General features: G+C 44.6%; 1 protein-coding gene across 3 annotated transcripts in view; it reads left to right on the forward strand.

The window, feature by feature from the left end:
* LOC135223717 (tubulin-specific chaperone C-like) overlaps positions 1-27,943 on the forward strand; it is a 114,288-nt gene that overhangs the window by 39,822 nt on the left and 46,523 nt on the right. For 2 of the 3 annotated variants that reach the window (XM_064262458.1, XM_064262459.1), the window contains exons 2-4: positions 3,393-3,553; positions 25,908-25,952; positions 26,680-26,836. The gene's annotated coding sequence lies outside the window, so the exon portion shown is untranslated. The remainder of the gene's footprint in view (positions 1-3,392; positions 3,554-25,907; positions 25,953-26,679; positions 26,837-27,943) is intronic. The other variant, XM_064262460.1, reaches the window with a different exon arrangement.

Below are 27,943 nucleotides of genomic sequence, written 5' to 3' on the forward strand. Positions count from 1 at the left end.
CATGCCTCCAGCGAGAACTAGCTGGTAAAAGAGGCATTTGATATCAGACGGGAGAGAATTTGGGTATTTCTCTTCCGTCTACGTCAGAAGCGGACTTTTCGACCTTAGTTGACGCTTCACGTAGACAAGGTTTGAACTCTGCCCGTATAACTTGGGGCATTTCAGAACTGGACCATCTCCTCAAGGGACTCTTTCATGTATTGGAAGTTTTCAACTTCTTAGATTGGTCCCTTGGGGTGATGTCCAAGAAAGCCCATGATTCTGAAGGACTCGAACCAGAAGTCCTTCTGTGTATTTTGTCTTGTATAGACAAAAGCGGTTCAGGAGGGCTCGGTTGAGATCTCCTCTTTGTTTGGAGCAGGTCTTCTTAAAAGAGGACAGTATATAGTGTTTTTTTAACCAAAGCGGGTCTACCCCCCACGCTCAGAGGGCAGCGTTCTGTACTCGCCTTTTGTCTGACTTTTTGTTCCCTTCTCAGTAGTGAAGGACATTTCTCGTTCATTAACTGAGAAGGCGACTCAAGACCTTCTGACACAGTCAGTAAGGAAGAAGAAACCTGCAGACAGCCCCCAAGAACACTGTCATGTCTGATGAGGAGAAAGACCGAGCCTACATCCTGACACAGATGCGCTAGATGCGAACATATAGGACAGATAAGAGTGTCCGATGTGGACATTGCCAGACATCCTCGAGAGACTACCAAGCTCGAAGCTCCGGCAAGTGGGGAGGAGCCACCCAGGCGCGAGGCGCCAGGCAGGCGCGAGGTACCAGCCAGCGGCGAAGCTCCAGGCAGGCGCAAGGCGCCACTCCAACCGGGCGCGAGACGCCAGCCAGGCGCGAAGCTCCAGGCAGGCGCCAGGCAGGCACAAAGCGCCAACCTGGCGCGAGACGCCAGCCAGGCGCGAGGCGCCAGGCAGGCACAAAGCGCCAACCTGGCGCGAGACGCCAGCCAGGCGCGAGGTGCCAGCCAGCCGCGAAGCTCCAGGCAGGCGCAAGGCGCCACTCCAACCAGGAGCTAGACGCCAGCCAGGCGCAAGGCGCCAGCCAGGCGCGAAGCTCCAGGCAGGCGCGAGGCGCCAGGCAGGCACAAAGCGCCAGCCAGGCGCGAGGCGCCAGCCAGGCGCGAGCAGCCAGCCAGGCGCAAGCCAGGCTCTAGGCGTGAATCTCCAGCTAAGACGCGAAGCGTCATCCAGATGCGAGGCGCCAGTCAAGCGAAAGGTACCAGTCAAGCGAAAGGTACCAGACAAGCGCTAGGTGCCAACCAAGAGCGAAGCACCAGCCAGGCGCGAGGTTTCCTGCCAGGCTTCAGGCTTCAGTCGGGTGAGATCCATTTCAAGAAAGCCCTGGTCTTCTTTGAAACATGGAGATCTCCTAAGCACTTCATTGTGACTTGATTCCTTCAAACAGCTGAGAATTAAAAGCGCAGGAAGTGCGCGCTTTTGCAAATTCTTGTTCTTTACATAACAATATGTCATATAAGACATATTAGCTGTGTTGTACGGTAGAGGCAACTCTGTGTTGACTTCTCATTACACAAAGGATGTCAAGTTAACTAGCGAGATCCTTCTCTTTTGGTTTATACGTTTCTGCGGATACGTTATGGGATAAGGAGCCGACACTGATCCTTAACTTTGAGTTAAAGTTTTTTAACTTAGTGAAATTATTGGGGTTTTTGAAAGGAGTGTGGGGATAACTCTTTCCAATTTGAGCGCGAACCCTCGTGTTAGGATCAGGTGATCGGGATCGGTGTTGCGCTCCTTCATAAGGTGTATTGTCATATAAGTGGATCAGCACCCGTTGACAAAGTCCTTTCAGGCTCTGCCGAGTAAGTGGATAAGACCCCTTCGGCAGACCCACAAGAACTCTTGGCCATAGATCACATATCTCGCTAAAGTTTCTTGAGGTGATGCAGACTACTGGGCAAACACCCACGAAGTCTACCACCTATCAGGTAGGAACCAAGGTTTTATTTATACCTACAACATATGTTGTTTACCTGTCTATTCCATATAGTAGCTGTCTCTTACCCTCCACCGAAGGGTGCCAATCAGCTATGTATATATCTGACAGGTAAGTTGATTGTATGAAAATGATATTGTTATGATACAATAAAGTTTCATACATACTTACCTGGCAGATATATACGATTAGGGCCCACCCAGCCTCCCCGCAAGGAGACAGGTGGAAGAGAAAAAATATGATAGAAAACAGGAATGGTTCCTAATCCTGCCACCCAGGGCAGGACGGTAGATCACCTGACCTACCTGCAGCGTGTGCCGCGAAATTTGAATTTCTGTCGGGGACGACGGAGTCTTAGCTATGTATATATCTGCCAGGTAAGTATGTATGAAACTTTATTGTATCATAACAATATCATTTTTATTATGTTTATGTAGGTGTTTAGTTTTTTGTGGTCTTGGGTAGGCCGCCTTAGGCGGACTTCTCTCCATTAGCCTTGGTTATACGAAGTTTAACCAGAGAGGCTAGGCCAGGTGGTAATGTTTTTGCTTCGCCCTCATAGTAGGGTGGTCACGCCCCCATTGACAAATCATCTGGAGCGCACCAGCTACATAGGTCACGTCCTTGCTGGCACCTCCAGTGAAGCATTAACAGCATTCGGTGTCTAGACAACACCTATATGATCTGTCACATTGTGGTCACGCTCCTTGTGACATTTCATTAGAGCGCACCAGCTACACAGGTCACGTCCTTGCTGGCACCTCTAGGAATGCAGTACCCGAAATTGGAGGTCTATAATGTAGGATCTAGTTGCATTGTGGTCACGCCCCCGTTGACAGATCCTCTAGAACTCAACAGTTTCACAGGTCACTACCTAGCTGGAGTCTCTAGTAAAGCAGAAGCAGACTTGGGTGACGGTACTCACGAAGTCAGCTATGCTAACAGGTAAGGAACCAAAATATCAATCATATATATGAAATTGTTTCCCAAATCCGAGTCTGTCTCCCCCTTCCTCCAAAGGTGGGATTCAGCTATATATATATCTAGCAGGTAAGATTCATGAACAAAATGATATTGTTATGGTACAATAAAGTTTGTTCATACTTACCTGGCAGATATATATAATCAAAGTGCCCACCCACCTCCCCTCAGGAGACAGTGGGACTAGAAAATCTGACAGAAAATGGGAATGGTTCCTTACGCCCGCCTCCCAGCGGCGGGAATGGGTTCTACCACCTGGCCGACCACTGCGTGTGCCGGGAGTTTTGAAATTCTGTCGGACTTCGGAGAATACAGCTATATATATATCTGCCAGGTAAGTATGAACAAACTTTATTGTATCATAACAATATCATATTTGTAAATTTCAAATATGACAGCACATTTTTATTAAGATTTATTTATTTTTTTTATTTTTTTTGTTTTTGTTTCAGGGATTTTTACAAGAAATGAGTTTTTTCTGTAAGAATGAGAAAGCAACCTAAATCTCAGACGATAAGTGTTATCAAGAAGGGTGCCGCATTTTTACTTGCTGCTGAAGTTTTTGCTTTTGCGGGATGTTATTATGTTTACCATCGTATGAATACTGATAGAGGTTTGTATTGCAGTTTGTTGTATTTATGTGTTAATGTAAATTTACAGTAGTTTATGAATGAAGATATCCCTTCCCCCAAGATTTAGGGCTGACATAAGTTGGCTTTTATGATGTGGTTATTTAAGAGCATCAAGTACTTTGATCTGGTTCTTAAGTGGGAAAGATTTCTGAGCATGATAGTTATCGTTTGTAAGCCTATAAAATCAGTTTTCTTATTTTTGGCAGATGAAGAATATCACTTTCTGTAGTGTTTTTCAGGATTTATTGGTGATTCTTGTAAAACAGATTTCAATATTTGTTTCCTCTAATTGCTGCTCCAAGGTCTTAATTTTTTCCTTAGATGAGAATGTATTAAAAGCAATCTTAGTATTTTCTTTGTGTTCAATTATACCCCCCAAAAATAAAGAATGTCATCACTATAAAGTTTTTTTTCTGTAACTGGCTTACAGAGAAAGAAATTATGAAGCTCTTCCTCTCACTCATCCTTAGGGAAGTGTCTGTGTTCTGCCACTTTGTTATCTAGTTACTATTTTTTTTGTAATGGAGTAATGACACTGAAAAGTTTTATTTCATGGTTATAGTTCGTAGGAGACACTTTTCCAACAATCTGCAGGTTAATGTTTAGCCTATTAAATTGTGTTTGTTGCTGTGTTGGGAGAGGAGTTGGGGCCTGGGGGCCCCTTTGCATACGCATGCACTAGCGAACACTTTAGAGGGAGATGACTTATAAGTTTCTAGTCTTGATAGGGAACATTTTGGTTACCCTGCAGCAGTTTATTTCCTTTATTTTTATTGAGTGTTACAGGGTAACTGGATTTTTTTTCCCCTATTAGTACTTTTTTATTTATATTGCCAGTGTTACATACTGTAAAGTCTCGTAGATTTATATGTAAGTTATTGTTCTTATGAGTAGCTCATATTTGCTAACACTACTACACCTTTTCACCCTCAAATTAAAAAATTGAACTTCATTTGAAAAAAGTTGACTTTCATATTAAAGAAATTGAACTTCAGATTTAAAAAGTTGACTTTCAATATTAAAGAAATTGAACTTTAAATTAATAAAGTTGACTTTCATATTAAAAAAGTTGAAGTTCAAATTAAAAATGTTGAACCTCAGTTTAAAAAAACTGGATTTCAAGTTTTGAAAAATTGACTTTAAATTTAGAACAAATGATATTAATCTTAAAAAATGTAATATCTTTTTACAGGATATTAGTATTTCGGTTTTTCAGAGATCTATTAATTTCATGCATGTAGAAAATACCAGTATATATTGCAAATTTGTGGTATAAAATTTTTTCCAGTGCAGCATTTAACAAAAATACTCACTTCGTTAATGAGAGGGCTGAGTTATGCATAGTAACGGTTGCTTAGGTGTGTGAAAGAGTTTCCAATTAGGACATGATGAGAAGTCCTACAAGCTACAAAATAGGCTCACTACACACATTCAGATACTATTACATTTTTTTCAGATTGAAAAATGACAAATTTCACATAAGTGACTTACCAAACAATTAGCTGTACGCTTTCTTACCTGGCAGTCGAAAATTCAAATTCCTGGTGGCGGTAGCGCCATTGTTCGTGTAGGTGGTACAGATCCCGCCCACTTTCGGGAATACCTGGTACTGCTGAGCTTAAGACTTCAATTCGTTTTCTGCCGGCCACGGGGTAACACCGGTGGTTTGTGTTGCAGTCGACTTTCGTCACCATTGTGGATTTTTTCTTTTTGGTGATGTACAATTTCTTGGTTGGCTTTTTTGCTTTATCAGTTAGCTGCCTAGTTATTAACGAATTATTACGATGTCTGATGCTAGTTCTTCTTCAGTTAGGTTTTGCAGCAGTGGTTGCAAAACTAGATTAGCTAAACTATGTTACGATCCGCACTCCAAATGTGTTAAATGTAGGGGTCAGTGCTGTAGCAAGGAATTAACTTGTGATGAGTGCCGTAGTTTAGATGAACAAGGTTGGAAGACTTTTCAAGCTCATTTGGATAAGATGGACAAAGATAGGAAAAGGAAAGCAGCTCTTAGAGCGGGTAGTAAAACTAGAGTAGAGACAACTACCGTGCCTTCAGAGGCAAACAAACCGTCACTATCTTCTCCACTTTTATCGAATATTTCACCTATTGATAGTCCTCTAACTTCAGTACCAATTACTCCAGACCAGGTATCCCATGTTTCCGATCCCAACACCATTTCCTTGTTAGAGTCCAAGATGGACAAGAAATTTGAGTTCTTGGCAAAATCCGTTATGGATTTGGGTATGTCGTTTTGTGCGTTCATAGAGAAGTCAAGTGAAAAGGCCAGTGTTAGGCTAAGAGTCAGTGTCGTGTCCAAGGAGGCGGCTGTCCGTTCCCCGTCCTCCTAGACGAAGATCACTGTCATACTCCCCAGCGAGTCCCGGGAGAAGACATACCGGAGGTTGAAGGGAGACTGGGGGAGTTTGCCCACGGTCAGTCGCTGACTATGTCGACGTAGTCGACTTGCGAGTGTCCAGAAAACGCCGCTGGAAAGGCATAGATATCAGTGACGCGCAGTTGTCGTCTGACTCGGAAGTGCAGTCGCCTGTGTCGAGGCAAAAAGTGTGGTGTGATTTAGTGTCGCGTCCGTTGAAGAGACATGCCCAGGGTACGAGAGGGATGTCGCCGCCTGTTAAGAAATCCAAGGAGCACTGGAGTCCACAACCTTCCTGCAGTTTCGCACCGGACCAGTTTTTCCGGGAAGATCAGTCGTCTTCGGATAGCTTAACTTCGGACGGAGTCAGACGCTCATGTGCGTCACAGCGCACGCGCGCTTGCGAGACTGCCTCGCCTCGTTGTGTATCGATAGTTCATTCGCCTTGAGGAGTTTCGACTCGTTCGCCCCATTCGTCTCGAACTGTTTCGACTCGTTCGCCTCGAGCTGCTTCGACTCACTTGCCTCATACGTCTCGAGCTGTTTCGACTCGTGCGCCTCATTCGCCTTGAGCTGCTTCGACTCGTTCGCCTCATACGTCTCGAGCTGTTTCGACTCGTGTGCCTCATTCACCTCGAGCTGCTTCAACTTGTTCGCCTCGTACGTCTTGTGTTGTTTCGACTCCCAATCGTTCGTTTTCGAAGAAGAGCCGTACGACAGCCACGACTTCGTCTTCGCCTAAGGATGATGCGAAGGCCAAACCCTTGCTAGAGGATTCCACTTTGGGTCCTTTTAAACATCAACTTCAAGAATTGATGGTCTTTTTAAAGAAGACAACGAGCCAGACGGAAGAGGAAGACGGGGTATCGGCCGTCCTGTCGGAAGAGGAAACTCAAGACCAGGATGCGAAGCCCTCTTCTGCTTACTCTAGTCTGTTAAGGTTTCTTTTACAGACTTATCCGGATTTTTTTTAACCTGCTTCGCCTTCTTCACCTCCATCAATGTTTGTGAAGGATAGGAGATCAGCGCCTTGGGGGTTACCGAAACTAGTTCTTTCTCAGTCCTCGAAGAAAGCACTGAAGGATGTAGAAGAGTGGCTTGCTAAGAAGAGGGAGTCAGGCAAGGCTTCGTTCGCTTTTCCTCCACCAAAGCTGCAGAATAAAACCTACAGGTTTTATGCGACAGAAGTAGTTCCTTCTTTGGGAGTTTCTTCCTCCTCCCAAGGAGACTTCTCCGGTCTTGTGGACTCAAGCAGAAGAGCAGCGTTCTCGGCTGCGAAAGTGTTGTTCTCTTCACCCGAGTTGGATCACCTTATACAAGTTGATCAAAGTCTTCAGTTTTCTGGATTGGACTATTGCAGCGTTAGCCAGTAAAATTGAAGATTGCCAGTCTCTAGATGATGATGTTTCTGTTGACTGGCTTAATGTGTTGTCCTTTGCAGACAGGGCAGTGAGAGACGGTTCAGAGGGAATTGGCCGCCCTATTCACTATGGGAGTACTAAAGAGGAGAGAACGGTGGTGCTCCTTCACATCTCGAGGAGTAACTACGAACCAAAAATCGGCCTCGTTGTTCTCCCCCCGAGTAAATCTCGCCTGTTTCCAGAAGAAACCATTAAACATGTGCTGTCGGACCTCGAGAAAAAGTCCACCAATGATCTTCTCTTTCAGTCAGCGAGAAGACCTAAGGTACCTCCAGCGACAGGAGCCAAAGCTTCTCCTGTTCAAAAACATCCCTTATGAGGAGGTAAATCGAGGTGGCAGCAGAGACCAAGAACAAATCTACGAACCACCTCCAAGTCTACCAAGAAACCTTCCTTTAAGACAGAGAAGTGACCGGAAGGTCCTTCACACGCCCTTGGGGGCAAGACTCCACAACTACTGGGAGGAATGGAGTCAAAGAGGAGCAGAACAATGGGTAATTCAGGTGCTTCGAGAGGGATATGTGATCCCTTTTATGCAGGATCTGCCACTGTACAATACACCTGTCTGTTTGACAGCATACTCGACAAGATCAACAAGAGCTTTGGCTCTAGCCAAAGAAGTAGAAGGGCTCATCAACAAAGAGGCCATAGAGGAAGTAACAGATATGAACTCCCCAGGGTTGTAAAACAGGCTCTTCGTAGTCCCCAAGGCATAAGGGGGATGGAGACCTGTGTTGGACGTAAGCGCTCTGAACCTCTTCGTCCGGAAGACGAAATTCCGAATGGAAACCAGTCGATCAGTAATGTCAGCCATCCAACCAGACAACTGGATGGTATCTCTCGACATGAAGGATGCATACTTCCATGTCCCCATCCATCAGGACTCCAGGAAGTTCCTGAGATTCGTCTTCAAGAAGAGAGTCTTCCAGTTCAGAGCCCTATGCTTCGGTCTGTCAACCGCCCCTCAAGTATTTACTCGGATTCTCGCTCCTCTGGGAAAGTGGCTGCATTTGATGGGGATCAACACAGCTTTTTACTTAGACGACTGGCTCCTGAGAGCCAGATCCAGGTATCAGTGTGTGAAGGACTTGGAGAAGACACTGACTTTGACACAACAATTGGGTATCATAGTAAACACGGAGAAGTCCCAATTGATTCCAACTCAGAGGATTCTCTATTTAGGGATGATACTAGACTCTAGCTTTTCGGGTTTTTCTCTCCCCGAAGAGGATAGAGTTCTGCCTGTCAACAGTCCAGCAATTTCTGGTTCGCCTGTCCTGCTCAGCGCTCAAATGGATGAGCCCACTCGGGACCCTGGCTTCAGTGGAGAGTTTTGTCAGGTTAGGATGCCTACACATGAGGCCGCTTCAGTTCTTCCTGAAAGCAAGTTGGTCTCGGAAGACACAGTCGGACTCACTAGTTTTCCCCCTGATGGAAGAGGTAAAGATGGAGCTTCGTTGGTGGCTTTCGAGGGAAAGATTACAAAAAGGAATCTCCCTAGTTGTGTTGAACCCCGACCTGCAGTTCTTCTCAGACGCCTCAGACAGCGGATGGGGAGCCCTCCTAGGAGACACGAGTGTGTCAGGTCTGTGGACAGAACGAGAAAAGACCTTGCACATCAATGGGAAAGAATTGAAGGCCATCCTCTTAGGGCTACAAGTGTTCGACCATTTAGTCACCGGAAGAAACGTAGCGGTCTACTTGGACAACACCATAGCGTTGTCATATGTACGGAAGCAGGGAGGAACCCACTTGTTCTCTCTCAACAAGATAGCCGTAGATCTCCTCACCTGGACGAACGAGAAGAGGATCACCCTTTTTCCAAGATTCGTGCAAGGGAGAATGAACGTACTTGCAGACGAACTGAGTCGGGTAAATCAGGTGTTACCAACAGAATGGACCCTGAACGAGAGTGTGTGTCAGGACCTCTGGAAGCTTTTGGGGAAGACCATCAATAGATCTGTTCGCCACATCGAGGAACAATCGCCTTCCCATTTTTTGTTCTCCGATTCCAGAACCACTAGCGTGGAGAACAGATGCGATGCTGCTACATTGGACAGGACTGAACGTTTACGCTTTTCCTCCCTTCGGGATGATAAGAGAGGTCTGAAACAAGCTTCAATCACACCAGAATGTGACAATGATCCTAGTGGCGCCATTCTGGCCCAGGAAAGAGTGGTTCACGGACCTTCTCAGTCTGCTGGTGGATTTTCCCAGACTACTTCCACAAAATCCATCGCTTCTCAAACAACCCCATTTCAACCGATATCACCAAGGGTTGTCCGCTCTGGCCCTGACAGGATTCAGACTGTCAGGAACCTGGTCAGAGCAAAAGGGTTTTCGCGAAGGGCGTCAGAGGCTATTGCTAGCTGCAGAAGAAGTTCTTCTGCCAAGCTCTACCAGTCCAAGTGGAGAGTTTTTAGGTCATGGTGCAGACGACATAGCATCTCTTCTTCTGAGACATCTATAACAGAAATTGCAGAATTTTTGTTATTTCTGAGGAACACCAAGAAGTTGGCCACTTAAACTATTAAAGGATATAGGGCCATGCTTTCATCGGTTTTCAAGCATAGAGGCCTCGACAATTCATCAAATCAGGACATCAGTGACCTGATCAGATCCTTTAGTTCCTCCAAGATTTTCAAGCCAGTAGAAGTGGAATGGAACTTTGATATAGTTTTAAGGTGGCTCAACGGCCCCCAATTCGAACCATTGAATTCTGCAACCTTGAGGGACATGACTAGGAAGACACTATTCCTAGTCGCCTTAGCCACAGCAGGAAGAGTAAGCAAGTTGCAGGCGATGAGTAAGGAAGTGGGTTTTGCCCAGGGCAATGCAGTTTGCTCTTATGTAACAGATTTTCTCGCTAAAAATGAGGATCCTTCGAATCCTTGGCCCCGTTCTTTCAAGATAAAGAACCTAACAGACTTAGTCGGGTCGGAAGATGAGGAACGTACATTGTGTCCGGTCAGAGCCATCAGACACTACCTGACTAGGACAGAAACTGTGAGAGGAGAGGCGAACCGACACTGGTGCTCGGTGAAAGACCCGTCTCGGCCTCTTTCAAAGAATGCAATGTCCTTTTTCCTGAGGAGTTTGATCCGACAAGCGCATGCCCAAACTCAGGAACATGCTCTTAGTGTGCTGAAAGTGAAGACGCATGAGATTCGTGCAGTAGCTACGTCATTGGCTTTCAGACAGAATATGTCTCTATCCTCCATTATGCAAACTACGTTCTGGAGGTCGAAATCGGTGTTTGCATCTCGCTATTTGAAGGAGGTAGAAACTACTTCCGAAAACTTCTGTAGATTGGGACCGTTGTCAGTAGCGGGAATGGTGTTGGGAGAGAAAGCATAGGGGGACTCGGTTTTTTCCCTCTACTATCTCCTTGCCTTGAATTTGAGGTTTTTTGAGTTTGTGGGAAGCCTGTGGGTACATGTCCCTGAAGTACCCACCAGTCCTTATATCTGGTTAAGGGTACCATATGGTTTTTAGTGTAGGTGATGGTTTTTTGTATGGTCTTTTATCTGGTCTTTTTGCCCAGGGCAAGGGCAAATCATTGTTGTTTTTTGTCAATCATCGGTGAACTTCCATGATTGCAAAAATTCCACCATTAGTAGGGACAACCCTGGCCTTTACTGCCACGTCTCCTACATGTGATGAGAACGCCGACCAGAGGCAGTATCTACCTGTAGCTGCTCTCTCACAAGGTAAGGTACTGCAGACATTATATATATAATGTGAGCACATGACTTATTTTTATTCAGAAAGCTGTCCATATACCCACCTTCCGGGTAATGTGGAGTCAGCTAATGTAATTGTTTAGTAAGTCTCTTATGTGAAAATGATATTTTAATGATAAAATAAGGTTTCACATATACTTACCAAACAATTACATAATCAGAGCCCTCCCTCCTCCCCACAGATGGACGTTGCAGCTCAACGAATTGAAGTCTTAAGCTCAGCAGTACCAGGTATTCCCGAAAGTGGGTGGGATCTGTATCACCTACACGAACAATGGCGCTACCGCCGCCAGGAATTTGAATTTTCGACTGCCAGGTAAGAAAGCGTACAGCTAATGTAATTGTTTGGTAAGTATATGTGAAACCTTATTTTATCATTAAAGTATCATTTTTCTAAGACAATTTGTATTTTTCATAGCTACAAACCTGAGGTCTTAACAATGGGATAGCTGGATCCAGTTAAAAAGCAGATGAAAGCAAGGAATCTTGTGATATCTGGTAACACATGCGTAGATCGGGTGAAGAGTTGTCAAGGGCCGCTCATCTACGCCAGTCTTTTCTTAAGCTCCTGGGCGAGAGTTGTGTTTTCCTCTCTTGGCCTTTTCCCAGTTCATTGCCCTTTTCGTTTCTTAGTGTGTGTGTGTGTTTTTATCTGGTATTATGGCTTCTTCTGCTCCTTCTTGGCTATCTGGTATTATGGCTTCTTCTGCTCCTTCTTGGCGTCAGCGTATATGCCCCGGGGTTCCTGGGTTTCCGTGTTCTCGTTTTTTGGCTTCGGCAGAGACAGACCCTCACATCACATGCAGTAGGTGTTGTTCGAATTTTTGTACTACTATTACGAATCCTTCTACGGAATGCCGGGCATGGCCTAAGGAGCAGTGGAGGAAGTTTTATGGTAAGAGGGAACATCAGAGAGTCTCCACTCTTCCTACTTGGGAAGGCTTTGCTCCTTTTCCTGATGTTTCGTCTTCCGCAGTAGTCAACCCCCATAGTAGCGTTGTCTCGGCATCTTCCTTTTCTTCCATTGATTCGATGATGGAAGTATCGGGAGGTCGCCTGGGTAAATTTTGTAATGTAGCCCCCTCTTCCTCGGGAGCTTTTTTGGTTCCCGAGAAGGGTGAGGTTTTTTCATCATTCACTTCTCTTCCAGAGTCGGAGGTGTCCAAAATGGCGGCGTTTTGGAAGACGCATGGGCTGTGGGGTACCCCGTCCTTGGAGGGGTTGTTAGCACATTTTGTGGAGGTTTGCACCCCCCCTTCCCGGTCTAGCCAGGTCATCCCCCCTCCTCCTGGCCTTGTCTTCGCGGGTAGCAGCAGTCGGCCATCTTGTATTGCTCTGCCAGTGTCTGCCACCGCTTTGAATCAGAGTGATGCTGCAGCGTCAGCCCCGTTGATGATGTCACGGGGTCCATCTTTGTGTATTCCTCCGCCAGTGGCGTCTCTTTCCCCCTCGCACCGAGGGGAAGCCGTGACGTCACCACCGCTTGTGACGCCACTCTCATCGATGACGTATCTCCCAGTCGCCTCCTCTGATCCGCCTCGCTTAGCCGCGACGCCATCACTGCCGCCCAGTTTGCAACATCTCCCTTCTTTGTCTTCAGAGCCTTCTCTGGCACATCAGTCTGAGGTCATATGCCAGGCAGTGCTTCAGAGGCTGGACTCTGTGTTGGATGAAGTTGGCTGCCTTATCGGTTGGGAGGACTGGTAGGAAACGCATTGCTTTGTCCCCACCTTCCAAGTAGAGTGCGCATAAGAAGCTAGTGCTGCCTTCCTCTCCCTCTTCCCCCTCTACGCCTCGTCAGCGTATCAAGCGTTGGAAGGCTAAGGACTTTGCCCTTCCTTCGCCGTCGAGGGAGGAACAACATGGACGTGTTCCCGAGAGTGCTGCGGTTTTGGGCAGTGTTAGTGGTGTGTGTTCTGCAGGGGTTGCTTCGCCGTTGAATCTCAAACGTGCAACCTCCCCTGCCCATGCACGTGATGTTAGTGCTCCTTCTTCTCCAAGGCCTATTCGTCGCTGTAAAGATCTGAAGGCGCCGTTCAATAGGTCGAAGGTAGTGAGCACGGAGTTGGTGCAGCTGGAGTGTTTGCTTGCCTCTCTCACTGATGCTTCCAAGAATTCGACTATAAGGGATTCTCCGTCAATCTTGAGTGCTCGTTGCCCTCCCCCCCATATCTCACGTACGTTTGGCCGCCACACCCGTGACCATTCATGGACGTCTGGAGTCACCTGTTGAGGGAAGTGATGTGCCTAGTGTTACAGTGGGTCCGTCTCGGAGGCTGACACTTGGATCCAGCCCAGATAGGTTAGTAGGGGTTTCGGACTGTTTGGCTGCTAACCCTTCTGTGAATTTTGGTGATGAAGGCGCATTAGAAGAGCCTACACATCCTTCTCGTCGTCGGTCTCCGGTGCCAGTGCAGGAGGAGGGAGACACGCAGGAGTTTCTGTTTTCCTTTTCGGAAGTTGTTGATCTCATTCGTGGGTTCAACAACTTGGAAAGTAGGACTCAGGCTTGGTCGTCTTACACTCCTTCTTGCTTGGAAGCCTGGGTGGGAGCTACTCAGGACCCCAAATCATCTCTTCAGCTGCCGTTGTTGGGGCACGTTCAGTCGGTCTTGCAGAAGATTAACGCCTCTGTTACTGACTGGGATGGTTCACTTCACTCTGGGGCTCTACCAAACTACTACCCCCGCCTCTCACAAGACATAGGAAGTACTATGCTATGAGCTCTGCATTTTTGTTGTCACGCCACCTTAACCCAGACGTCATTCGCCTAAAGCCGGGTTTGACTTTGGAACAGGTTAGGTCAGTGGCTCCGTCCTTGTCTCCACAAGATGCCTTAGCTTTGGAATCTACGGCAGCCTCCATGTTGCAGACAGTTTCTTGGCTTGACCTCTGGTCTGTGGTGATAGCTTCTGACAGGTCCCCTGAAGGGTTGGTGAGTGCCACCTTGCTTGCCAGTCTATTGCAGTCCGGGGGCAAGGCGTTTTCATATTTGGCTCACCTCATTGACAATTTATGGGCTAATCTTCTTCTGGTTAGGAGGGACGCAGCTTTGTCTAGGATGGAGGTCGCTTGACATAGAGTGTTTGCTGGCCTTGAGGAACGGTGATCTATTGGAGTCACAATTTTTGTTTCCACGAACAGAACTCAAAAATGCGATAGACGACGCCAGGCTGACACCAAGGACCAACTGGTGCACCAAGCCATGTCTAAGTCAGAGTCTCACCCTCGGAGACGTCCGGCTCCTCCTCCTCCCCTGGTCCAGCAGCAGTCTGAGGAAATCGTTGCCTGGTAGGTCATCGAGGACCTCGAGTTTGGCAGGGCCTTCCCGTTCGACACAGCCCAAGTCTCAGATCAACGCCCCTTTTGCTCTCGTTCCTTTAAACAAAGAAGGGGCCCCAGGGGCAGAGGTCAAGGGGACCGTCGGTAGGTTAGGCGCCTCTCCTTCTCCTGCGCCATGGGTGGGTGGGTGCCTGACTGGCCAAGTGGCAGAGTTACGGGGCAGAGAAGAGGGTGGTAGATGTCCTTCAGGTGGGATACCTGTTGCCATTCGACTTCTCTCCTCCTCTGTCAGACAAGCCGCAGCTCAGGAAGACGTATTCTCCAGATTCTTTGAAGTTCTTGGTTCTTCGGGAGGAAGTGCAGAAAATGCTGGACAAAGATGTGATAGAGGAAGTAGTGCGTCCGTCCCCGGGGTTTTTCAGTCACATGTTCTTGGTGCCCAAGGCGTTGGGAGGATGGAGGCATGTGATCGACTTATCCACCTTGAATCGCTTCATCAGGAAGACACGGTTCAGGATGGAGACCCCGCGCTCGGTGTTGGCAGCCATGAGGGAAGGCTACTTCATGCTGTCGATAGACTTGAGGGACGCATACTTCCAAATCCCTGTTCATCCCACGTCCAGGAAGTTCCTTCGCTTCTCTCTGGCGGACAAGATCTTCGAGTTCAAAGTCTTGTGCTTCGGGCTGACGACAGCCCCTCAAGTGTTCACAAGGGTCTTCTCTCTCGTGTAAAGTTGGGCCCATGCTCAGGGGATCTGTTTGCTGAGGTACCTTGACGATTGGTTAGTCTTGGCAGTTTCCAGGGAGAAGCTGCTGCAAGACAGGGATTGTCGTCTCCTTCGGTTCTGTCTAGACCTGGGCATATTAGTCAACCAGGAAAAGTCGAACCTCGTACCCACTCAAAGGATTCACTACCTGGGCATGGTCATCGATACGACAGTGGCAAGAGTTTTCCCATCGGATCAGAGATTGGAGAAGTTGTGGGCTATAGCGTGCAACTTCCTTTTAGAGTCACATCAGTCAGCTCATCAGTGGCAGGTTCTTCTGGGAGTGTTGTCTTTCCTGGAGAAGCTGGTCCCTCATGGGCGTCTTCATCTTCGGTCTCTGCAATGGAGACACGGGGAATTCTGGTCTCCGGCGGGGGACTCTCCCCTGTTTATGGTCTCACTGTCTTTGGAAGCGAGAAAAGACCTTCGTTGGTGGTTGGATGACCAGAATCTATTGAAGGGCGTCCCTCTGCGTTCTCTCCCTCCGGACTTCCTTCTGTTCTCGGACGCCTCCCTCACAGGTTGGGGCGCGCACTTAGGCGGCCTCATCACTTCAGGGATTTGAGGTTTGGAGGACAAGCAGCAACATATCAACTCCTTTAAAGTGAATGACAACATTTTTAATTTGAAGTTCAACTTTTTAAATTTGAAGTTCAATTTCTTAAATATGAGAGTCAACTTTTTTAATATGAAATTCAATGTTTTTAATATGAAAGTCAGTGTTTTGACATTTAAGTTAAATTTTTTAAAATATGAGGGTGAAAAGGTGTAGTGATCCGTGGTGTTAGTTGTAAGATGATCTATGATCTTGTTTCATGTATGACACTTACCTGGCAGGTATATATATAGCTATATTCTCTGTTCGCACTGGCAGAATTTTCAAAACTCGCAGCAACCGCTAGATCACTGGTAGTTCAGGTGATCGCCACCCCGCTCCCGTGGCGCTGGTGCTCGGAATCATTCCCATTTTCGTCAGATTTTTTTCTGCCACTGAACCGGCAACATCGTTGTTGGTTCCCTGCTAGAATTCGAAACTCGTTAGCTGACTTTCGCTGTACTTGGATGGTTTATTGGGTATCGTATTGGAAAGTTGGATTGGCAATCGCGATTGGAAGTTCTTATAATGTCTGATTCTGGTGTAGTATTTCGAGTGTGTATGAAAGAAGGGTGCAAGGTGAGACTGCCGAAAGCCTCGGTAGACCCTCACACAGTATGTAAGAAGTGTAGAGAGGTTTTATGTATTTGGGATAATAGATGTAATGAGTGTGAAAGTTTAAATGAGAAGGAGTGGAAGACTTTCACAAAATATGTTGAGACTAGGACCAAAAGGATAGAGTAAGAAGATCGGTGTCTCGGAGTGAGAGGTCAGGATCTTCTAGTAAGGCCTTGAATACTTCTGTTATTTCTCCCCCTTCTTCCCAAGTAGAAGTTGTTAATCCTTCTCCTCAGGTCTCTCCTGCGCCTGCTGCTGTTTCTGAGGATACTAATTATGTGAAAGTGTTTGCCGCCCTTGTGTCAATGGGCGATCAGATTCAGCGTCTTACAGACAAAGTGGGTACGTTTGAAAGTGTCAGTGATCGTCTCACTCGTGCTCCTAGACCTAGGCCTCTGCCAAGCTCCCAGACCCAAGGGAGAAGGCATGTCGACAGTCGAAGGGAGGCGAGAGGGGTTCCCTTACGATCAGTCGTCCCTTCAGGCAGTCCTGTTGCGTCCCAGGCTGCAGCAGTGCGTCATAGAAAAGGCGACACTGGGAAGTGTTTTTCCTCTACAGATAGTGCTGCGTCAGGCAAGTATGGACGTTATGCGGAAGTTTCGCGTCCTCTGAAGAGGACGCATAGACCTACGTCTTCTCAAGATGAGCGTGACCCTCAAGAGCGGTGGAGTAGTCCCGAGATTTTCTCTTCTAGTGATGAGGAAGAGGGGGTTCCGTTTAAAAGGAGGAGATCCTTTAAGTCAAGACAAGACTCAAGACCTCATGTATACGACGGTTCTCTGGATAGGAGCCCTCCTTCTGAATACGGAGCAGTCTCTCCGATATCTTCTCCTTATCGTAGAGCTCAGGATCGAATTTCTCGTTTTGATGATCCTTCTCGTCGTCGTTCTCCGCTTGCTCAGACTTCCCGCCAGGAAACGGAGACTAGGAACTTCCTTGAAGAGATGCAAGGAAGGTTAGCCGATTTAGTTAAATCGGGGGGAACATCGGAACATCCTCCTACAAGGCGTAAGGACGCATCTCTCCCCGTCAAGTCATCTAAAAGGACGCATGATGGTTTGCCTCCTTCTCGTCACGCTTCGGAGTCTAGGTAGTACGCAAAGTTACGGGGAGCAGGACGCAGGGACGCAAGTTACGAGAACAGGAAGCAGGACACAAGTTTCCGGAGCAGGAACGCCAGGTAGCAGGACGCAAGCTTCCGGAACAGGACGCAGGACGCAACCTCGGAGCTCAGAAGGACGCAGGACGCAGGCGGCAGGAGCCGGCTTCTTCCCGCGAGGTTGGAGAAGATTTTCTGCAGCAAGACCTTGGTTTACAGGATGTGTCTTCGGCAGAAGAGGAGATAGAAGACTTAGAATCTGAGGAAGAAAAAGATGGTGAAGCACCTTCTTCAGACTATAAGAAATTAACGAATTGCCTTCTTTCACTTTTTGAAGGGGATTTTCAGCCTGCAGCTCCGACATCACCCCTTTCTCAATTCTCCAAGAATAAAACTCCGAAGAAGTCCTCGTTTTTGAAGATGAAGTTTTCGATTACGGCTAAGAAGGCTCTTCAAAGAATTGATACGTGGTTGAAGGAAAAGAGGGAAGCGGGCAAGACTGTGTTCTCTTTCCCTCCAGCCAAATTGGCATCGAAGTCCGGAATTTGGTATGCGACGGGGGAAAATCTCGGCCTGGGAGTTCCTGCCTCCTCCCAGGGGGATTTTTCCAACATTGTTGACAGTTCCCGCAGACATGCCTTGAATTCGGCTAAAGTGTGGTGGTGGTCTCCATCAGAGTTAGATCATCTCTTGAAAGGGATTTTCCGGACCTTCGAGGTTTTCAATTTTCTTGATTGGTCCTTGGGGGCTATGGGGTACACGAACAGTGGAAAATATGAATCAAACGGCTTCTCAACTCCCAAGCAGTATTATGTCCTGCATGGACAAAGCCTTAAGGGATGGCGCGAATGAATTAGCATCTCTTTTCACCGCAGGAGTTTTAAAGAAAAGGTCACTCCCATGCTCTTTTGCTGCTAAGGGCATTTCTAACGCCCAGAAATCCGAATTGGTTTATTCCCCACTTTCGGATCAGTTATTTCCTGCGGATATTATCAAGGATATTTCGCTTTCCCTAACTCAGAAGGCGACGCAGGATCTGTTAACTTCTTCGGTAAGAAAATTTTTACCCAACAAGGTGGTTAAGAAGACGCCTAAGGAATCAAGACAAGCTAGTCAGCCCTTTCGAGGCAAGTCCTTTTCTCGTCCTGCCTTCAGAGCAAGAAGAGCTCCGTCCAAGAGGGGTTCGAAACCCAGTAGTAAACAGTGAACAACAAGTCCTTCAGACATCAGTAGGTGCCAGACTCCAGAAGTTTTGGGAGATTTGGCAAGAAAAGGGAGCAGATCCTTGGGTCGTCAAGGTAGCCAAAGAAGGTTACAAGATCCCTTTTCTGAAGAGACCACCTCTTGCGACATCGCCAAGAGAGCTTGGAGCTCACTACAGCGATCCAGGGAAACAAGAAGCACTACAAGAACAAGTTCTTTCTATGCTCAAGAAAGGAGCAATAGAACCTGTTCTGGATCACTTATCTCCGGGATTTTACAACCGGCTGTTTTTAGTAGCGAAATCCTCGGGGGGATGGAGACCAGTACTGGACGTAAGTCAACTCAACTTATTTGTGGAGAAGACAAAATTTGCGATGGAGACGACCGATTCAGTACTGGCAGCGGTACGTCCAGGGGACTGGATGGTTACCCTGGACCTTCAAGACGCATATTTTCATATCCCAATTCATGCAGGATTCAGGAAGTACCTGAGATTTGTGATCCAAAGAACAGGGGTCCTTTCAGTTCAAAGCCCTCTGCTTTGGACTGTGCACAGCCCCACAAGTTTTTTACAAGAGTGATGGCGAGCGTGGCGAAGTGGCTACACATTCTAGGAATAAGAGTGTCTCTATACCTGGACGATTGGCTCATAAGAGCCCAATCAAGAAAGCAATGTCTGGAGGACTTAGAAATGACGTTAACATTAACGAAAGAGTTAGGGTTGGTGGTGAACTTAGAAAAGTCGAATATGACCCCCAGTCAGGAGCTAGTTTATTTGGGGATTCTGATCTCCTCAGTGACTTTTCGGGCTTTTCCGTCTCCCAACAGACAAGAGCAGTGCATCCGGAAAGTTCAAGCCTTTCTAGAGAAAGAACAATGTTCAGCACGAGAGTGGATGAGCTTACTGGGGACCCTCTCGTCCCTGGAACGGTTCATTTCTCTAGGAAGGCTTCACATGAGACCCCTACAAATATTTTTGAACCAAGTCTGGCCAAGAAAATCGCAACCAGATTCCTTCCTGTTTCGAATTCCTCGCAAGATCAAAGAGGAATTGCGGTGGTGGCTAACTCCGGGGAAGTTAGCGAAGGGAGCGTCTCTCCAGCAAAAGAACCCAGACCATGTATTGTTCTCAGACGCGTCGGACGCAGGCTGGGGAGCGACTCTCGGACATCAAGAAGTTTCAGGTCGTTGGAGCAAGGAGGAAGCGGCTTGGCATATAAACCAGGAAGGAACTGATGGCGATTTTCTTGGCTTTGAAAGAGTTCAACGCGGTGATTCGCAACAAGGTGGTGCAAGTCAACGCGGACAATACCACAGCTCTGGCGTACATCCGCAAACAAGGAGGGACACATTCAATCTCTCTTTGCAAGTTGGCGGAGGAGATCCTTCTTTGGGCAGAGAAGGAAAACGTAACCCTTCTCACCAGATTCATTCAAGGGAGAAGAATAATGAGAGCGGACCTGTTGAGCAGGGAAGGTCAACTTCTATCAACAGAATGGACTCTTCATCTAGAAGTATGCCAGAGTCTGTGGAAATTATGGGGTCGCCCAGTGGTGGACTTGTTTGCGACAGCAATGACAAAGAGATTGACGACTTATTGCTCTCCAGTCCCAGACCGTCAAGCAGTCGCAGTAGACGCCTTTCTTCTAGATTGGACGTGGGCTAGATGTCTACGCCTTTCCCCCGTTCAAGATATTAGGAAAGGTTTTGAAGAAATTCAGGGAGAGTCAAGGGACAAGAATGACTCTCATAGCTCCATACTGGCCGGCCCGAGATTGGTTCACAGAGGTACTGGAATGGACAATAGATGTACCAAGGACACTTCCAGCAAGAGTAGATCTACTCAAACAGCCTCACTTCAACAGGTACCACAAGAACACCCTCGCTCTGGGTCTGACTGCGTTCAGACTATCGAAAGACTTGTCAGAGCGAGGGGGTTTTCTAGAGAGGCGGCCAGAGCGGTGGCCGGAGCTAGAAGAGCCTCTACTATTAAGGTGTACCAGGCGAAGTGGGAAATCTTTCGCAAGTGGTGCAAGAGTCGGAAGATTTCTTCATCCAGTACTTCTGTGACCCAAATTGCCGACTTCCATTTATACTTAAAGAAGGAAATAAAATTGTCAACACAGACGATTAAAGGGTATCGGAGTATGTTGGCCTCAGTATTTAGACATAGAGGTTTAGATATTACAAATAATCTAGATCTGAGAGACCTCATAAGGTCCTTTGGAACAAGGAAGGAGCTCCAATACAGAGCGCCTTCCTGGAATCTCGATGTGGTCCTGAAACTCTTAGGAACTAGTAAGTTCGAACCGATGGATCAAGCCTCGTTGAGAGATATCTCGAAAAAGACCATCTTTTTGGTGGCCTTGGCCACAGCTAAAAGGGTGAGTGAGCTGCAAAGCAATTAGCAAACATATGGCTGGAAACATGACAAAGCGGTTTGCTCATTTCAGGAGGGGTTCTTGGCCAAGAACGAGAATCCAGCTCATCCATGGCCAAGGTCTTTTGAAATTATGGGTCTTTCAGATTTAGTAGGACAGGAACAAGAGAGAGTTCTTTGTCCAGTAAGGGCATTGCGCTATTATATGGAGAAAACCAGTAAGATTAGAGGAACTTCAGAATCACTGTGGTGCTCTGTGAAGAATCCTAGCAGAGCAATGACCAAAAATGCTATTGCCTTTTTCCTTAGGGAACTAATTAAAGAATCTCATATGTTATGCCAAGAAGAAAATTTCGGCATCCTTAAGGTTAAGGCGCACGAAGTGAGAGCAGTAGCTACTTCCTTGGCTTTTAAAAAGAATATGGCCCTCAAAGATATCATTGAAACGACGTTTTGGAGGACTAATTCAGTGTTTGCAAGTCATTACCTTAGAAACGTCAAAACAACGTTTGACAATTGTCAAACGTTGGGTCCATATGTATCCTCAGGAGCAGTATTGGGCAAAGGAATTTCCACCCCATAACTTACTAACATGCTAGGTATTTTAATGAAGTGGTGTTGTTTTTATGGTTGTCTGAGAGGGTTATTTCCTCTTCAGTATGTCGAACGTTGGTCTAGTGTGTAGTGTGTTAGGTTAGTTTTGTGTGTGGTTCAGGTGGTCTAACTTATCCTAGCACGAATGCCCGTGGTAAGAGAGGGCTAGGGTTTCCTGTCAACAAATTGGTCCCGTCCAGTTGTCAGACCCTTGTATTTAGCTTCATCAACTAATAGGTCACGTCCTAGTTGGAAGCTACTAACGTTTAGCAGGCTAAGAGGCAGGAATGCTGAAGTCAGCTACCTTAGCAGGTAAGGAATCTAAGAGTATTTTGAATTTTAAATTTTAAAACTCTTACAATGTTGCTGTCTTTGACCCACCTCCAAATGTGTCAATCAGCTATACTATATATACCTGCCAGGTAAGTGTCATACATGAAAATGATGTTATTATGATATAACAAAGTTTCATGTATACTTACCTGGCAGGTATATATAATTAAATTCCCACCCACCTCCCCTCAGGAGACAGGGTTCAGAGAAAAATCTGACGAAAATGGGAATGATTCCGAGCACCAGCGCCACGGGAGCGGGGTGGCGATCACCTGAACTACCAGTGATCTAGCGGTTGCCGCGAGTTTTGAAAATTCTGCCAGTGCGAACAGAGAATATAGCTATATATATACCTGCCAGGTAAGTATACATGAAACTGTTATATCATAATAACATCATTTTTAGTGAAATTGATTCTATGCCATCTGTGTAGTATAATTGTATATACATATATAAATTGTATGGCAGTTAATGATGGTCTTGATATATCACATCTGTGTTGCTTACAGGCTTTGCAAGTTCCCTAGTATTATCGTATATACTATATGTATGCAGGGTTCTGAGTACTGTATGCCTTGAACTCAAGAATATATTTATGACAGAGGTGGAGGGCAGTTGCTCTTGCTAATGCTTATCTGTTTTTTCAAAGTTGTCTTTCAAACACTCTTCAATTTGATTTTTGTGGCCATGAACATAATTAATAAATATATAAGAATAGAAACGTTAGCCTAGAAGGTGAGAGATCCTGCCTCAGCAGAGTGAAGGCCCTTATGTTCCTAACCTACTATACATACACTGTTATGACATTTTGGTCTTATAAGATCACTGCCAGCGTCTTTATGCAAATTGTGGTGTTCTTCCTATCTTTTTGTATTGCATAGAGTTTCTCCCATGACCTTTCTCTGCTTTAGTGGATCACTTAGTCTGTATTAGGTGAATTTTGAATGTTTTTCTTTGTAGTGGTCTTATCAGTATTTATTATAAATAAAAGTATAACTTGTTTTTATAAAAAATTTCTTTGAATAAAAATAAGAATAGAAGTCAGTACAATGTAAAAATAGTAAGAATGAAAAATAAAAATGAGTAAAATTGGCTCGTGCCTTCATTGGAAATATTAATGTTTTCTAGTTGATCTGATCTTTAGAAGATTAATCTCTGCTTCCCAGCATAGCTTAGTCTAGGTTGCTTGTCTCTGCCTTATTTAGAAAGCTTTTTAATTTTCCTAGGTTACATTACGATTAGAGGCATGTACTAATTTGATTTGTTCTAATTTATATTGGATTCCTGAACTACAGCCCCTATGCACAGCAGTTATTTTACTGTTATAATATTGTACTTTATTCCAGATTAACTTTTATAAGACAAAACTTAGCAGGATTAGGTCTTAAATACTTTAAAAAAAAATTTTATATAAGTAACATACTAAGTAATTACATAGCCATAGGTTTTCAACCACCAAAGAGGGAGCTTCTCTAGTAAAATAGAAGTATTTCATGATTATCAGGATAGAGGGAGGCCAAGCAAGAGTGGCTTTGCCCTGTTCCCTCTTCGAAGAGAGCCAATCTTCCGCCTCCTTGGGAAGTCAGTGCTGTCGCCTGTCTGGTTCCTCATAAGGAAGGTTGAAGCCGGAAACACTTGAGCAGGAGGTGTGAAGTAATCAGGAAAGTTGGCCAAAAAATATCTAAGAAGCAAAGCATACAAAGAGGGTGCGGGTGCCTGATCAAAGTCCTCTTCCTCTGCCTGATCAAAGTCCTCTTCCTCTGGAGAAACAGATGACAAGGACATATCCTTGGAGGTTTTGAGAACCTTGGGGACTTTCTATAAAAAAAAAAAAAACAGAATGGCTGCCAGTTGTCTTTTGATCAGTTCCAATGAAGGGTCTTCCTGAACCAAAGAGTGAGGAGGCAGAGATGGGACTGTGTGCAAGTTTATGCCTCTTGACTGGGAGAGGGGAGCAATCCATGTCATCTGAGAATCTCTTGAGAGGACGAGACGAACTGGCAAGTGCCATCGGCACCTCTTGCCGGGGCTGGAACCTTCCAGCTCCGACCAAAGGTGATGCACACTCACTTTGATGCCTTTCCAATGGCTGTCTGTCGAAGCCTGGAATCAAACAACAGGCTTGACAGAGGGGGTGACTACCTGCAGGCAATCTCCATTGGCCTCCATTGGACCTCCGTTTTGTCCTCTCTCAGATTCAGGGGAACAGGACAGAGACCTTCACCTTGGATCACCAGTGGGATGAGTAGCTCTCCTACACATGCACAAGACTGTCACTAAGAATACTCTTAAGACACAGTCAGGAAGCACTTTTAGGGAAGCCCCTAATTCAGCCACTGCACTTACTACTAAATTAAGTTTCACATTGAACCTATGTAGATTCGAGAATGGAAGTGGTATCAGGATTGGAAGCTTGGGAACCAGGCACAGGAGTATGTGGCAAAGTAGAAGGAGGGCTAGGGATGGGAGAAATAGCAGGAACTGGTGATGAAGGAACAGTATTATCATTTAAATGTCTAGACATAAAAGTGGATTCTAAAGTAGCCCTATTTTTGGCTCTAGAGGTGGCCTTTCTATTTTTCTCCATCTCAAGCCTATCTGCATGAGATTTAAACACTTTTCACTTCTTGTCATCTCAGTCCTGACATTCATTGCATGAATTCTTGTTACACTAATGCCCCCTGCATTTAACACACTCAGTAAGAGTCCCTACTTTTAACACACTTAGTAAGAGTTCCTACATTTAACACACTTTGTATGAGTCATGCTCAGTCAACCTAGTTTTGCATCCGTCAGAGCAAAAACGAATGCTAGTTGCACTAGAGCCCAACATAGTGGCCAAAAATAGAGGAAATTTTAACTATTAAGCTAATGAAAAGCTGATCTGTGAAGCCACAACAAACTTTGAATACCTCACCAATTTCCTGAAAATTATTCCAACAAACAGTGAAGAAAATCTGCAGAGAACTCCCAATGTTCACTGAGAGCTGGCAGAAATTGAATTGAGCTCTTTGCTACATTGTTCCTCTTCTTTCCCGAAAGTAGGCGGGTTAACCACCTACACAAAACAATTGAAGCGTTACAGCAAATTTTGAATTTTCAGGCTGACGGGGTTTAAAACATGTAGCAATGTATTTAATTCTTAAGTATGTACTATATACCAGTAATTTTATTTTATTATATTTCCTTCATGAGATGATCTTGCATTTTCCATTTTTATTATTGTTACTCTATTATGTTTCATTTTACTTGGAGTTTTACTTTCTATTAACTGGATGTCAGCTCTTAACATCAACAGAACTTTCTAGTTTAGTAATTACTCTGCCATTTCCTGGTCTTTTACACGAGTTCAAGAAAATACCTCCTGTTGAGGTTATATTACATGTATGTTCTGATAGCCACTCTTCAGACTGACTTCTTTTTTACTCGTTCCTTGTAGATAGCACTGAGGATGAGTGATGCCACCCTAGATCTTGGTTACTTTCCAATTTAGAAGTGCAGGTGCCTCTTTGAGGCTTATTATCCAAGATAGAAAATATAGCTCCACAAAGTTCCTTCTTCTTCTGGTTCACTGTTGTCATGCCTTATGGGAATAGAATCGGCTAGGTTGAGAGGAGTAAAGATAGGTTGAATGGATGCATTTTATTGTTTTAAGATGATTCCCATCCATATCAAAGACAAGATTTGGAAGTTAGATAGGTGTTTATGAAAGTGAATTGGCAAAGAATGGGAGATGGATATCTACTAAAAAATTATGGTCATTATGTATTTCTGCAAATGCTACTCTTAAAGGCATCTTATAATACTATTCTTATTGTTTAGTTAGAATTTGGGAAAGTTGTCAGGCGATTTGAAGTATAAGTATACATACTATTCTTTGTCTCATTATTATTTATGTAATATTAAAAGGAACTTTTTCTCAGATTTCAGGTACTACATGAAAAATAATTTTCCCGTTGCTCTGGAAGGTAAGTTTTTTTAAAAATTATTTTAACTTCATGAGATATAGTTCACTTGTAGGAAATATAATTAACTTGTAGAATTTCCTTAATTATGCTATGAGAGTTTTACTGTTCTTGTAAGTGTAGAATTTCCTATTTCATGTTATGAGAGTTTTACTGTTATTTTACAAGTCGAGTATTACTTCAAAACTTACTGTTTGGAAGTAAGTTGAAGAAATCTTTGCAAGTGTTTTTGACATGAATTCATGAAAGGTAATATGTGGTCTGTATTAAAGAATGAAATTTTCTTCATATTTGGATAATTGGGAATTAGATATCTTCTTGAGATGTTTATTTAGACTGAAACTTAATATCTGCACTCATTTATGACTTAATGTCACCTGTAATGGAATACAATAGGAATCTTAGTTGAAGTCTTGTTTAAGTTTGTTCTTGAACATATATTGTAATGCTCTCTAGTTTCCAGTAGATATATGGAAAATTCATAGGTTACTAGGGCTAAACTAAGGTCTTTCACTTACCCTCACAATGGAATAATGGCCTTAGGAAGTGCAGTAAGTCTTGACCTGACCTTCCAAGTGGAAACTGAGTTTGAATTTGTTGACAACATTAATAGCATTATTTCTATCAAGTGCTGCAATTTTAGAAGTCAAATACCTCTGCCTGCCTGATGGTCAGGTAGTGGCAGTAGTCTTTTATGCATTAAACTACCATTATTCTCTTGATGTTTCAGGCTTTTATTCAGTCGGAGAATTTTTCCAGTCCAAAGATCAGACAAGAAAAATTGACAGTAATATTTGGGCAATCCAGCACAATCAGGTTTCAGATACTAAAGTAACCCCTACCCTTACTGAAAGCAGAGATAGTTAAAGAAAACTGATTATTAACAGGTGAGTCGTGATGAAAGATTTTTTAAGACTGAACATAATTTGTGATGATATGAGTATTTTCAGGTTATTGTTTTATTATATGAAACCTTTCATAATTTAGTAAACTTGTTTTTTAGTCCTTGTAAATTTGTAATTCTTATTATTGCTGAATGTAGTAATTAGAGGGAAATGCATAAATAGTACCCACACTAGGCTAATTGCCTAGATCCAAAGAGGTCTTGGAGTTTGGTATATTGCTGATAAGGGCTTATGTGAATATTTTGACTCGAAACTTTAATCATAGGCTGTTGTCATATATAAAGCAGAAAAAATACCCAATAAAATGTAGGTGTATTTCACTCACTATAAATTAGTGAATGTCTGTGTGAAAACATAATGAGTGACTCATTACTTAATACATGTTTTCACTTAGTAAGTACATATATGCAGTTATAATTATAAAAAATATGTTACTACCAAAAGTATTGGTAACAACCTGTTTTCACTTTAGAAGTACATGTATGCAGTTATAATTATAGAAAATATGCTATTACCAAAAGTATTGTTAACAAAGACCCTTGGGAACCCTAAAGAACTAATGTCCCAAGAAACCTCGGGTACAATGAATTGAATGTTCATTCTGCAAATTGCAAGCAAGTTTCAAGTATTAAAATTTTTTTCATTCCTGCTGTCATTGAAGAAAATGAGGGTACAATTAAGGAAGCCATAACTTGCATCTGTTGTGGCTTGTCCCTAACCTTTGAAGTAAGCAGTTCAAATTAATACATGATAGAAATTTTTATTAAGTACTTTTATGTGATTGTCTGTAGTCATTCAAACCCATTATCCTTATGAAAGGCAAGTTTTATTAGTGTAACTTAGCCAGTAATTATATAGCTGTAGTTTCTACTCGATGACTGCTTGAATTCCTGAGAATTCATTGTTAAAAACTTCTTCCACTTCTTCCTGTGTCCAGTAGGCAACCAGGCTCCTCCCACTACTTGGTGGGAAGACGAACAACTACATGAGAAAACCTCAATTTTGTTTCTGCCATCCTAGGGCTAACACATTGTAGGAGTGGCTTGTTTTTCCATTAAAACTTTACCTTGATTTTTCACTGCGGTGAAG

Source organism: Macrobrachium nipponense, chromosome 10 (assembly GCF_015104395.2).
Source record: "Macrobrachium nipponense isolate FS-2020 chromosome 10, ASM1510439v2, whole genome shotgun sequence".
NCBI lineage: Eukaryota > Metazoa > Arthropoda > Malacostraca > Decapoda > Palaemonidae > Macrobrachium > Macrobrachium nipponense.